The following is a 13,793-nucleotide window of genomic DNA, read 5'->3' on the forward strand; positions in this document are numbered from 1 at the left end:
CTGTCATCCTAGCAAATGTTTTGGCCTTGTTAAAAACAGTAAACACAATTTTCATATTGGTTTCATTTAATGTAAAATGTAAGAATGAAACAATGTTATAAGGAGATGAATTGAATTTTGAAGCTTTTATATTGTAGACAGTTTATAGTTTTTGAGACTTTATTATGAATCTTCTTTATTTTATTGAAGTTGTTCAAATCACAAACAATGTTGTGTCCTAGAGAGCAGACTTTGAAGAGCTGCAGAGTGCAGAAAGTCTTGGGTGACAAAACTTTTTTACAAGTGTGAGTTTTCTGAAGTAATTTAACAACTGAATAGTTCAGTGAGAACTGTGTGTAGAACTTGTGTAGATGATGATTGATGTCCTTGATTATCCTGTCCTCAGAAGAGGCCATACACATAGAATTGAAGCCAAATCTGATAATTATTCTCTCTTTTTCACGGACAGCTTGCTCACACATTTCCTGACCATCGTAGATGTGAATAGATGGCAACCATCTAAATAACTGAAACCCTGGGGGATCCATCATGTGTAAGGGGAATGCTTGAAAGTTTGAACAAAAAAAATGTTTTAAAATAAATCTGTAGGCTTTAAAAGATCAAAAAAGGAGAACACCATCAAAGTAAAACCACAGAAGATTTTAATTTTCATCAAACTAATCTCCAGAAAGGCTTGACTGGATTACGGCTTGATCAGTGGCTGCATCTGTCCAATGAATAGCATCTCATAACTGCTAAACCTTTAGGATTGGATCTGGGAATTAAAAGCTATGGGCACTTCACTAGTGTAGTGTATAACAGCTGTATATACTGTAGCAAACAGCCCCTATAAATTCGACTGAGAAAAAAACATTGTGCAACTTCACGAATGTTTCATTTGTAGAAGGATAATTTATGTATTTTTATATTTTATATAGTTCTGTTTTCATCGAAAACTAATCTACTTGTCAAAAGACCAAGAAAAAATTATATGACTGTTCATAATTTAATATGCATTTAAAAAGTGTTTCTGTTTTGACTCAATCCAACAAAAAAGTAGTCAAGGAAACGTGATAAAAATTATCATCTGACCCCTGAAGTAGCTTTGGGGGCTGTGATGTCACTGTGGATGGGTGTAAGGAGCTGGGCCCCCGTTGTATGATCACTATAGATGGGATTAGATTAGGCTAGAGCAGATTAGGGACTGTATGGATATAAACATTCAATATGAGAGAAATCAATCTGCACAAAACAGTCACAGGCTTGCGATGTGTTTTGCCATGATTGTCTTTCTGATCTGATACAAAGTAAAACACAAGCTGGTATCCTCAATGCCGTCTCTAATAGTTGATGCACACAAAATCTTTATTTGTTAATTTAGTTTGTCATTTTTTAGGGATCATGAAAAGGCAAGAGCCATTGAAAGATCTTTTAGAAACAATTCAACTGTGTACTAAATCTTATTTATCTTTAGCTGTAGGCAGCATCTCAGAATACAGGAATGGACGTTCTGTTAACAGAGAGAGCTTTGTTATTGACGCTTTTAACAAAAAAGAAAGAAAAACATGTCAGGATACCTAAAATTGAAAATGTCCCATAGTAAAATGTGCCATATTAAATACATGACCGAATACATGCGATATATTACAAAGAAATTGGACCATGAGTTAATTGTAAAGATTTACATATCAAGACTTGCAACATTTAAAAAAAAATAAAAATAAATGAACAAACAAACAAAAAAAAACAAACATCTGGTACGCCAAGTCTTAAAATAAAGTAAGAACACATGACACAATTACACCGTTATTATTTACTTAACAAAAACACATTTTCTAAAATATTTTCCTCAGGAGTTGAGAGAGTGAGTAACAGCCAGGTGCTACTAATCAAGTGAATTAAATTAATCAACTGACTAGCAGTTTGGTTGTGTGGAGCGTTCAAGTGTGTGCTAACATAGTGTCAGGGGGGAAAGGCATCAGCAATGATATTAGAGAAGTTGACAATTCTAAATTCATAAACTCAACAGTGTCAAAGATTATTAACTAGTGTAAAACATCAAGGGTAGATGTTTGTCTATCTACATTGTCATCCATCCATCCATCCATTATCTATACCCGCTTTATCCTTTGCAGGGTATCGGGGGTCTGCTGGAGTCTATCCCAGCTCATTTTCAGGTGAGAGGCAGGGGTTACACCCTGGACAGGTCACCAGTCCATCGCAGGGCCACATACACAACCAGACATACTCACAGTCACACCTACGGACAATTTAGAATCAGGGTCGCGTGGGTAGGGAACCCACGCTACCACGGGGAGAACATGCAAACTCCACACAGAAAGACCCGGCCAGGCCTGGGAGTCGAACCGGGGACCTTCTTGCCGTGAGGAAACGTTGCTAACCACCAAGCTGCCCACATGGATTGATTCCTTCTGTGTGTCAGGGTTTGACACTTCCCCCCAGTGTTTGTAACTTTCAGTTCTGTCTTGCCCCGCCTGTGTCCCATCTGCCCTGATTGTGTCCACACCTGTGTCTCGTCTTGTCTCGTTATCCCCTCAGTATATCTTGTCTTGTCATTCCTTGGTTCCCTGTCGGTCCGCACTGGTTCTTCCCTCCATGTCTCCTCGTCGGTTTTCCCTGTTCCTGGTTTTTGTTTATCCTGCTCTGCAGCGCCTTGTGTTTTGCCTTTTTTGGATTAAATCCTTTTGTTTTTGAGAACTCCTGCCTCTGGCCTCCCTCTCTCTCCCTGCACTTGGGTCCTTTAAAAACCAAACCTCAACAGAACGGACCGACCAACATGGACCCAGCGGGAGAGTATATTACTCTTTTTGAGTTCTTCCGCCGAGAGGCAGAGAAAAATGGGGACCCCTTTCTGGGAACCTGCCAGGCTCGAGGCGGGCCCGGGGGTTCTCAGCCCCAGGGGAAGCGACGGCGCCAGCGCCAGCCCCAGCCTGTTCCTGCTCCAGCGGTGGTCCTGGACGCATCGCCCCCTGTTCCTGCTCCAGCGGTGGTCCTGGACGCATCGCCCCCTGTTCCTGCTCCAGCGGTGGTCCTGGATGCATCGCCCCCTGTTCCTGCTCCAGCGGTGGTCCTGGATGCATCGCCCCCTGTTCCTGCTCCAGCGGTGGTCCTGGACGCATCGCCCCCTGTTCCTGCTCCAGCGGTGGTCCTGGACGCATCGCCCCCTGTTCCTGCTCCAGCGGTGGTCCTGGACGCATCGCTCCCTGTTCCTGCTCTAGCGGTGGTCCTGGACGCATTGCTCCCTGTTCCTGCTCTAGCGGTGGTCCTGGACGCATCGCTCCCTGTTCCTGCTCTAGCGGTGGTCCTGGACGCATCGACCCCTGTTCCTGCTCCAGCTCCGAGGACCCGTGCCCCCCCTCAGCCAGCTCCGAGGACCCGTGCCCCCCCTCAGCCAGCTCCGAGGACCCGTGCCCCCCCTCAGCCAGCTCCTAGGACCCGTGCCCCCCCTCAGCCAGCTCCGAGGACCCGTGTTCCCCCCCAGCCCGCCCTGGATGTGGACTGTGGGGACATCTGGGATCTGTCCCTTGAGGGGGGGCCAGCGCCCCGGACCCGGGTACCCCCGCAGCCGGCACCTCGGACCCGGGTACCCCCGCAGCCGGCACCTCGGACCCGGGTACCCCCGCAGCCGGCACCTCGGACCCGGGTACCCCCGCAGCCGGCACCTCGGACCCGGGTACCCCCGCAGCCAGCGCCACGGACCCGGGTCCCCACTCGGGCAGCTCCGGGGATCCTCTGCCCCCCGACGCCGGCTCCCCGCATCCTGTCTGCTCCTGTTTCGGTTCCCCGCATCCTGTCTGCTCCTGTTCCGGTTCCCCGCATCCTGTCTGCTCCTGTTCCGGTTCCCCGCATCCTGTCTGCTCCTGTTCCGGTTCCCCGCATCCTGTCTGCTCCTGTTCCGGTTCCCCGCATCCTGTCTGCTCCTGTTCCGGTTCCCCGCATCCTGTCAGTCCCGACTCCGGCTCCCCGCCTCCTGTCAGCCCCGACTCCGGATCCTGAGGCGGTCCCGCAGCCCTCTGTGCCTGAGGCGGTCCCGCAGCCCTCTGTGCCTGAAGCGGTCCCGCAGCCCTCTGTTCCTGAGGCGGTCCCGCAGCCCTCTGTTCCTGAGGCGGTCCCGCAGCCCTCTGTTCCTGAGGCGGTCCCGCAGCCCTCTGTTCCTGAGGCGGTCCCGCAGCCCTCGGTTCCTGAGGCGGTCCCGCAGCCCTCGGTTCCTGAGGCGGTCCCAGAGCCCCGTCAGGTTCCCGAGCCCCGTCAGGTTCCCGAGCCCCGTCAGGTTCCCGAGCCCTGTCAAGTCCCCGAGCCACGCCAAGAATCCCCGTCACGCCCCCCGCCAAGACCCAGGCCTAGGCCTCGGGGACGCCCCCCCGAGCGGTCTCGCTGGTCTGCCCGGTCCCGAGGTCGGCCCCCGGAACTTTGGCCGTGTGTGGCCTGGGCCCTCCTCCAGGCCCCCTCCGCCCACCCTGGGTTAGGACTCTGGGGACATCTGGGATCTGTCCCTTGAGGGGGGGGTACTGTCAGGGTTTGACACTTCCCCCCAGTGTTTGTAACTTTCAGTTCTGTCTTGCCCCGCCTGTGTCCCATCTGCCCTGATTGTGTCCACACCTGTGTCTCGTCTTGTCTCGTTATCCCCTCAGTATATCTTGTCTTGTCATTCCTTGGTTCCCTGTCGGTCCGCACTGGTTCTTCCCTCCATGTCTCCTCGTCGGTTTTCCCTGTTCCTGGTTTTTGTTTATCCTGCTCTGCAGCGCCTTGTGTTTTGCCTTTTTTGGATTAAATCCTTTTGTTTTTGAGAACTCCTGCCTCTGGCCTCCCTCTCTCTCCCTGCACTTGGGTCCTTTAAAAACCAAACCTCAACACTGTGAAATACCTGTTGTTGTTTTTTTTTTCCCAGTTTCCTCCCACAGTCTAAAAATGTGTTAGGATTCATATTGGGCTTCACGGGTGTATTGAAAGAGACCATGTGAGTGTGAGTGCGCATGGCTGTTCGTCTTTTCTTATCTCTCTGTGGCCCTGTGCTGGACTGGTTTAGGGCACTCACAGCCTCTTTCCTGTAACCTGTGAGCTTGACTGTGTAAAGCAAATGTAGACGAACTGATGAATGGATGTTTACATCCAATCTGTTCATCTAAGGTTATATTTACAGTACCTCTTTTTAAAACCTGCTGAGGACCACATCTTTTTAAATTATGTTCTGATGGTTAACAAGCCTTTGAGCTGAAAAGTGTACTTTCTTTTTCACATAACGTCATACCCAAAACTGACTAGTACAGTTCAGTTGCTAAAATACTAAGCCCTTGTCACCCCTGTCTCCATCCTTTTTGACTGCTATAATATAATTTGCCCTTCATTACAATGTTTGGTGACCTGTCATACTGTACAATGCTTTGTTTTTCTTTCCTTAGCAGTTCAGTGATAATGCATTACTCTTAGCCTAAAATCTCTTCTTTACAATGAGAAGTTAAACTACTTATGCACTTAAAACGACCAACTGGATGACTTTGGTAAAGTCTATTAATTAACAGCATTGCAGCTAGGCAGTTGATCTGTGGGAAAAGGTGCACATAGGCTCTTGTTCAACACACAACTGTAATGGAGTAAGACTCGGGTAACCAACAAGTGTAATTACGAGTATGCCTGATCCCTGTGAAAGCTGTAACTGGCCACTTTCTCCTCTGTACTGAAGGCTTTGGCACGAGTGGCGGAGAGGGTCACTGTTTAATAATGAACAGGTCGAGCCGGCTGTAACGGATACATGCACCTGCTTTATTCATCCGTCAATTACCTAATTAGAACTCTCCCTCAGGGGAAAGCTAATACCTCATCCTGAAGCAGGAGGACAACCCCTTGCATGTGAACAGGGGCACTTGCAAGTCAAATAGATACCTGTGTGTGTGTGTGTGTGTGTGTGTGTGTGTGTGTGTGTGTGTGTGTGTGTGTGTGTGTGTGTGTGTGTGTGTGTGTGTGTGTGTGTGTGTGTGTGTGTGTGTGTGTGTGTAGTCAGGTTGTGTGTGCTTGCGTGTGTATTCATATTTGTGAGGAACAATAGGAAAGGGATCCAGTATTTCTTTGCAAAGATCAGGTACCCAAAGACTCACATGGGAAATTGTTGTCAATGGAACTGTGATCCTGTAACAACCCTTCCTCTGCCCATCTACTTGCACATGCTGCCCTCAGCTCCTCGCTATTAATCTTTCAATGAGAAAATCATATGATGGGTGCTTCCTACTTTCACTCAGAGGGCAGGGATTGAACGGTGGTTAAATGGTCAACAGGTCCACCCAGTCTCTATCCTTTGTAGAAAGTGGTTCAAGTGAGAACTTTCATCAGTACTGATCACAATATGCATTGATTATTCTGATTAATGTGCAGCATTTATCACAGTGAAGTTCATTAGCATTATAGGAAGTCGCATAATACCTATTGCTTGCACTATTTTATTATAGGTGCCGTCAGCAGTCATCTTGGGTGAAGCATCTGGGCAAACTTGGAGGATCTCACAAAACTGTGACCCCCATGGACCCGTAGTTGTCTTTCATATACCGTACTCTTGCCCCTTTCAGAGAGCATAGATCAAGCCACAAAACAAGACCGTGCGGCCACATCTAACCACTGGGCCTGCAGATTTGCACAGAGAACCTGGTGCACACCCTCAGATGTGACATGGAACCCGTCTGATTGCCACTGAAAGTGATCAATTAGATTGGTTGGTCAGTGTAGGGAAAAAGAGCGGAGTCTTCAGTGTCAACTATGTTATTTTTAATTTTAAAAACAATTCCTGTAATATTTTTCATTTTTTTATTGAAATTGAGGTTTTTGATTAGTCCAAGCACTTTTTTTTTTACATTCTTGTGTTTCCTCACTTGTTGATATTGCGAAAATACCACACCACACACTTGCAGCATTACATCCTTTTTTCGCTTTCTTTGCCTGTAGCTGTCTTGAATGCAGACCCCCATCCCCATCCACAGCTGTTCTTGGTGCATTCTTAGCGATTTGTGGCGTAACCACTGACTTTTGGCAGGTCGGCCTCTATCTTTTTCCCCACAACACCAGTCACTTGTTCTGAGTATGCATGAGAAAAGTACATGTAATGACCATGGAAATGTGCCAAAATTTGAGTTGATTGTAAAAAAAAAAAATCGGTGACAAATCATTTCCTTCAACCCTAGTAAAATATTTGGCATATTTTTGTTCGATTTTTACAATGCGCCAGCCTCAACAAATTGGTTTTAATTGAATCTCTGAATATTTTTAATTATGTATTATCAGAATGGAAAAACAATTTCAACAAATACATTAAAAAATGCTTCCGGCAATGATAACCTGCTTGAACTTTAGACTGCTGAGCCCTGTACATGATCACTTTTTTGGAAGCAGTGGTGAGACATGCATCATTCAAGTACGCTCTCCTCCATTAAAGATTTTTGTAATAGTTTTCTCTTTAAGATTTTTCACTGCACTGGTTTTAGAATTGTAAGCTTTACTACTATCCATGACGGAAAAATGAAATTACTTGGCTGCTTAGCACTACTTGTCAGCTAGAAAGGGTAAGCAAGGAACAAAGACAAATCTAATATGATCTCTTAAAGCAATTGTTTTCATAAATAAAGGTGTCAAAGATTAATACCATGATCAGACAGCTTGCATAGACAGTTTGGGTTTTGCTTAAGCCAACAGAAGCTTTGGGGCAATCAAGATCACTTCATCTGTGATTAAGTCACATGCTTTTGCTTCTGGAGGATGGGGGGAGCTGGGGCTGCTGGTAACAGTGGTTAGGGTGGGGGAAAGGGGCGGGGTTTAAGTGATGAATCTTTTGCTTCATGAAGAGGGAGTAGACGAGGGTTGATCATTCAGGATCACTAACGTTAGTCTACACATCCTAATCTATGTTTCCATCATAACCTCTGCCCCACCCATTTCTCTTCATCACGCTAAGGCAAACATCTAACCACTTCCCAAACCAGAGACCAGCAGGGCCCAGTCACCTACATTGCCCTACATCCTCATGTTACGCTTTTACTACATTGCAAAATCAATTTCTGCTTATCAAAAAACAGCTATAGTGTAAATATATGTGCGGCAAGGGAGATGGATTGAATTGAAAGAGAAAAAAGTGGACCGAAATTGTGTTGGCTGTTGGCAGGGGCTCGGGTCATGCAGCAGACTCCTAAAAATCAATATTCACGCCAGAGGACTATTAGGTTATTGAGAAGTGAGATGACTGATTGTGGGTTTGACTGGGTGGCTGAATGCATGTGTGTGTGCACTTACTCTAAATTGCTGAACAACTTTCAATAGAAACTTTACACGCTTGACTTTTAGAGTTCCCCGTACCAAAGCCTGACAGAATTTTACTGTAACCAGTAATCAGTTTGTTGAAAATCAAACCAGGGTTGTAAATGTAAAAGGAACATTTCAAATAAATGAGCTGAATTTCCAATGTGCCCTTTCTCTTTAAGAAAAGTGAGGGATCATGCCCACTTCAGCCTAGTAACCCGAAGGGAAAGAGAAGCTTGGGGCTTGCCTCAGCGAGAAATCCCAAAGTGCTTGCCGACTCCTAGCTGCTAATACAACTAATGCAGTAATGTAAGGGCCGAGGCGATTAATGAGAGCGCTTTGCCCCTGACATCTCAGACACCCTAATGTTGCTGCAGCGTCTCCCTAGCTGTGCTTTAATCCATCACTGGTCCCTGTAACCCAATTATGGCCTGACGCTTTACTTTTAGCTCCTCTGCTGGGTCCTTCATACGTACATCTATAAAAGGACAAACGGACACGCACACACTCATACAGACAGAGGGAGAGAAAGAGAGAGGGAAACAAATGAGTATGAGCATCAGGCACATTTGTAAAAAGATATTTGTACACATACGCAAGCACACACAGACACGTAACATGTATACACATTTACAGATACCTAATGCAGTCCTCTAAAAACTCACAGGAGTCTTTAAGGGAGAGCAACACTTTCAATTGGCAGTTATGGGTTGTCATTTGATCCAGTGTAATCCTGCACATCAACAGTGTTAACAGGCCCTATCAGCTTTACCGCAGTCTCACAAAATGTAACCTTCTGTTAGTTTTACACGTTTTGCTTATTTGATCATTTTAGATAACTTCCTGAATTCCCAGTTTTACTCCAAAATCCCTCTTGCTGTTATGACTACTGTGATGCCACACTAACATGCTTTATTCCCAGATGTCCATCAGTACTCGTTTTAGCTAAGGGGGTGTATGTTCTGCATTTTTCATAAGATCCCCCTGCAACATTTATGATTCACGCTGAAGTTTTTAAAACAATACTTGACTGCTTTTCCCACCAGGATAACCCAAACATCTGGGACAGACGGAACATCAGGGTGTCCCACTTAACACCCCCCGCCCACACACCCACTCGTCCTCTCTGTCAGTCACTAATGTCACATACAGAGTAACAGCTTAGTCAATCAAGAGATCTATGTACTTGCTTCCTCTAAATCAGGTGGATTGACTCCTTAAGAGTTACTGGAGTAGCCTACTTCCATTAGCCACTCCCAAAGGCAAATTAACTTAAATGTACCCGCTCAATAAAGTTCAAGACAATCATTTGCATGTCAATGTCCTTTTTCTTTCAATGCCTTCCCAAACATACAGCTGACTCATGCAAATCCTGAGATTGCTGAGATTTTTTTGCACTAATACAAATTAGCCAGAGAGCTAATTGCAAAGTGAATTTGCTCTGGGTTACTGGTTCTGGGAATTGTGATTTGTGAATTCACTGTATGAAAATATCAAAGATTAACTAGTCTTCTAATAGGTGCATGAGACAGCTGAGAAGTTGATGCAATTAGCCATCTCTACCTTGTGCTTGGTGTTGAGGATTTAGCATATCCGTGTATCACAATATGTCAACCCAAACTCAATTCCTAACCTCAGTGGCTTAAAGGAGCCTCTCTGTCTCACAAGCATTTAGCCTGTCATTAAAAATCCAAGCTCTGTCTCTATTGTGACCATCCAGGCCTTCTTATTCCCAATGCTCTCCTATAATCATCGTGATACTGGTGAGTAAAACTATGAATGCATCTCCGAACCCTGACAGCTTTCTTCTTTTCAAGTTGAAGCCTTGTAGGCTTGTTTTATTGGTGAACTCCAAAGTTTTGCGCAGTTCCAGAAAGTCTCCAAGCTTCAGATAATGACCATCAACTGATCCCCTTTAAAGATTTTGGCTGTCCAATCTTCTCTTATGGTTTCAGGTTACAAAACTTGGACATGATCAAGGAATTTGAATTGATGATCTTCAGGAGCCATTTGTAACATTATCCAAACTGCTCACACACCATCTAACAACTGGAGAGGCCATCTATTTCAGATCTATATGGGAATTTAGTACTACTCATGATCAGTAAACATTGTGGTTTGTTAATTCCAGGTAAGGTAGTTGGTCCTTTCCACTACCCTGTTTTTCATCAAAACTGGTGACCTATTATGACCAAGTTAAGGTTTCCTAAGACCCTCACCCTTTTATCAACTCACCCTTGGGGACACATAGCTCAAGACTTTGTATTTGCACTCACATGGAGGCAATGTCACCATTTTCAGCTATTTGTTGTTTTTTTTCTCCAAAGTTTAACATTGTATGCACCCACCTGAATTATGTTTCATCTAATTGTTTTCTTCAATGAAATACCAAATTACATTGTGTCTGGCAGAAGTCAAGAAATTAAACCATAGGTTTGGATGGGTTGTGTTTAGTCTTCCAGTTGTCAAATAATTCTCTGAAAGGTCACCTGTGATTCTTCGGTAACAAGACATGAGCAGAGATGTTAAGCATCATGCTAGCTCATGATTGTATGAAAAAAAAAAAAATATGTAACTGTTCAGATACTTCTAGTTGCATGCAACCTTGTTAATATTGCTCTTTTTCCAGAAATGTTGTTGGAACCACATCTTCAATCATCCACTGAGTGAAAAAGGCATAGTCATACATACCCTTAATCATTTTAAGGACATGAAATATTTTCTTTTCAAAAACTCTGAAATAAACTATTTTCAGGGACAATTATAAATGTTTAGGCCATTAATGACTAACTTGAGTGGAATTTTCAGTATTTGTAATATTTGTTATTAAATGTTTCCTACTTGTGCGACTGGTCCTCGAGCGGTTTCTACAACTGGACTGGAGGCCGGCTTTGCCTATAGGTCTGGACACACCAACCCGATAATCGGCTGTCGGGCGAGGGCAGTGACTCATGTCGGGTTGGTGTGTCCTGTGCAGTCGTCCATCTGCGTCTGCGCTCATTTCGGACGATTCGACATGTAGAATCCGTCAGCCATTATGACCAATCTGATTGGTGGAGTGCTAACCTTTGACTAGCAAATCAGTTAACCGGAAATGAGGATGGTAAATATACGAGCTAAACAGCGATGGTACAAACGCTAAAAAACACTCTATCTTTGCATTGGTTTGAATTTAGCTTGAGTTTGATTGTATTATATTTTCATTTATAGCCATCTCATTTCCGATGCTTCTTGACTTCTTTCAGACGTGAAAACTTAACGCTCTAGTCGGCATCGGGTTGGTGTGTTCTAATGTTGGGGAGTATCTTTTTGACCAACTTGGGGAGACGATTTTCAGTCGGACTGCTTTTCTGCCGACGGTCGGCTGTCAGGTTAGTGTGTCCTGGCTTTATAATGAAAATCATTGGACATGCTTGTCTACGTAAGGAGTTACATTTCATGGTTAACCTCGGGATGAAAATAATGAGCTCATTGGCATTGTCTATGGAGCAGAGAGCTCCAGGATTCCATCGAAGCACATATCTGAGGATGATTATAAGAAAATATAATCAGTAATTCAATTCAATTCAATTCAATTCAATTCAATTCAATTCAATTCAATCTATTTCAACAGAAGTTGTCTCTAGGTGCGTTCTGTAGTATTTAAATATCTACCTAAAATAAAAGATTTTTGGAATAACCAACCCATCTCGATGCTCTTCTAAATTCAAGAAGAAGAAACAAAAATCAGGAATCCAATGTCGTATACAGACAAGTAACAAGCCAATAGTCAATGACAACCCGTGTTTTTTCTCATAGGTATTGTGACGATAGGAAATGCAAAGGGGTGTGTTTAACATGTTCCAACGTTAGCCAGGATTTTTCTCAGACTGCTTGACATCTGCCAGTGTTATCTTTGTCACTGGGAGGTACTTCAGTTGCCATTTCCTGTCTTCATTTGTTGATAATGGTAGAAAAGACTCAAATGTTATGTTATGCAAATAAAGCAGAAGTAGTTTATAGTATAGTATATATGATTATAACCTCACCTCAAATAAAAAGGCACTATTGGTGTTGAATGGCAGTGTTTCTTTCACCAAATCAAACTTTGAAGATTTTAGCATGGAAAAGCGTTTGTCTACGTGGTCTCTCTTTGGCCTTGTGACATACGAGTGATCCCTCCAAGTAGTCTACTGCCTCTTGCCTGGTGACAGCCAGGATAAGCTCCAGACCCGGAACAAAATGAAGTAGCTAGAAAATTAAAGGATGGATGGATTTCAGGCTGTATTCTAAAAGTCACCGACATTCCTTTTTTTTTGTATTTAGTCCAAACTGAATGCAAACTTATATTCAGTGGTGTCTGACTACAGACTGTGTACAAAATATGTGTTGAGAATCAGAAACAACCCCACCACAAGTAAAGTAAGTCAGAAAAACAGGCAGGATGGACCTCTGAGGCAAACCTTGCCGCATACTCAAGTGCTATAAGTGCCGAGGAGTCATCTTACAAGAAACACTTATTGCATTTTGTATTGAGCATGATGTTATGAAAAATTAATACTTCAACCATGTGCCTTCGACTCCTAATACGTGCTGTTGGAGAATCTTTGTGTTCATTAGGGCCCCAGCTCTTACAGTGCGAAGGCCCTATTGTATCTGTAGGAATTCATTCTTTCTTTCTTTCTTTCTTTCTTTCTTTCTTTCTTTCTTTCTTTCTTTCTTTCTTTCTTTCTTTCTTTCTTTCTTTCTTTCTTTCTTTCTTTCTTTCTTTCTTTCTTTCTTTCTTTCTTTCTTTATTCTTCTGACGAAAGGAGGGCCTTTTTGCCCCCGTAAAACGTGCCCCAAAAGTCACCAAATTTTGCACACAAGCCAGGCCTGGCGAAAAATTTGATATTTAATGGTTTGCATTAATGGGCGTGTCAAAATGGCTCAACAGCACCCCCTAGAAAACTTTATGCATCAAGCCCCACAATACGGTTTGACGTACATGCACACAAATCGGTACACGCCTGTATCATGGGGCAACTTAAAGAAAAGTCTCTTGGCGCCATTGCCGAAACCAAACAGGAAGTCGGCCATTTTGAATTAATCGTGTAATTTTGGCGAAATTTATGCCATTCCTTCGGCCGTTAATACGGCCCGAACCGTAACGTGCACCCAGGTGTGTTATACATCAAAATGTGTGTCTCCATCCTGCGACGACGAAGCCCCACAATACGGTTTGACGTACATGAACAAAAATCGGTACACGCCTGTATCATGGGGCAACTTAAAGAAAAGTCTCTTGGCGCCATTGCCGAAACCAAACAGGAAGTCGGCCATTTTGAATTAATCGTGTAATTTTGGCGAAATTTATGCCATTCCTTCGGCCGTTAATACGGCCCGAACCGTAACGTGCACCCAGGTGTGTTATACATCAAAATGTGTGTCTCCATCCTGCGACGACGAAGCCCCACAATACGGTTTGACGTACATGAACAAAAATCGGTACACACCTGTATCATGTTGCAACTTAAAGAAAAGTCTCTTGGCACCATGGC

The sequence above is a fragment of the Cololabis saira genome, chromosome 11 (genome assembly GCF_033807715.1).
Source record: "Cololabis saira isolate AMF1-May2022 chromosome 11, fColSai1.1, whole genome shotgun sequence".
NCBI lineage: Eukaryota > Metazoa > Chordata > Actinopteri > Beloniformes > Belonidae > Cololabis > Cololabis saira.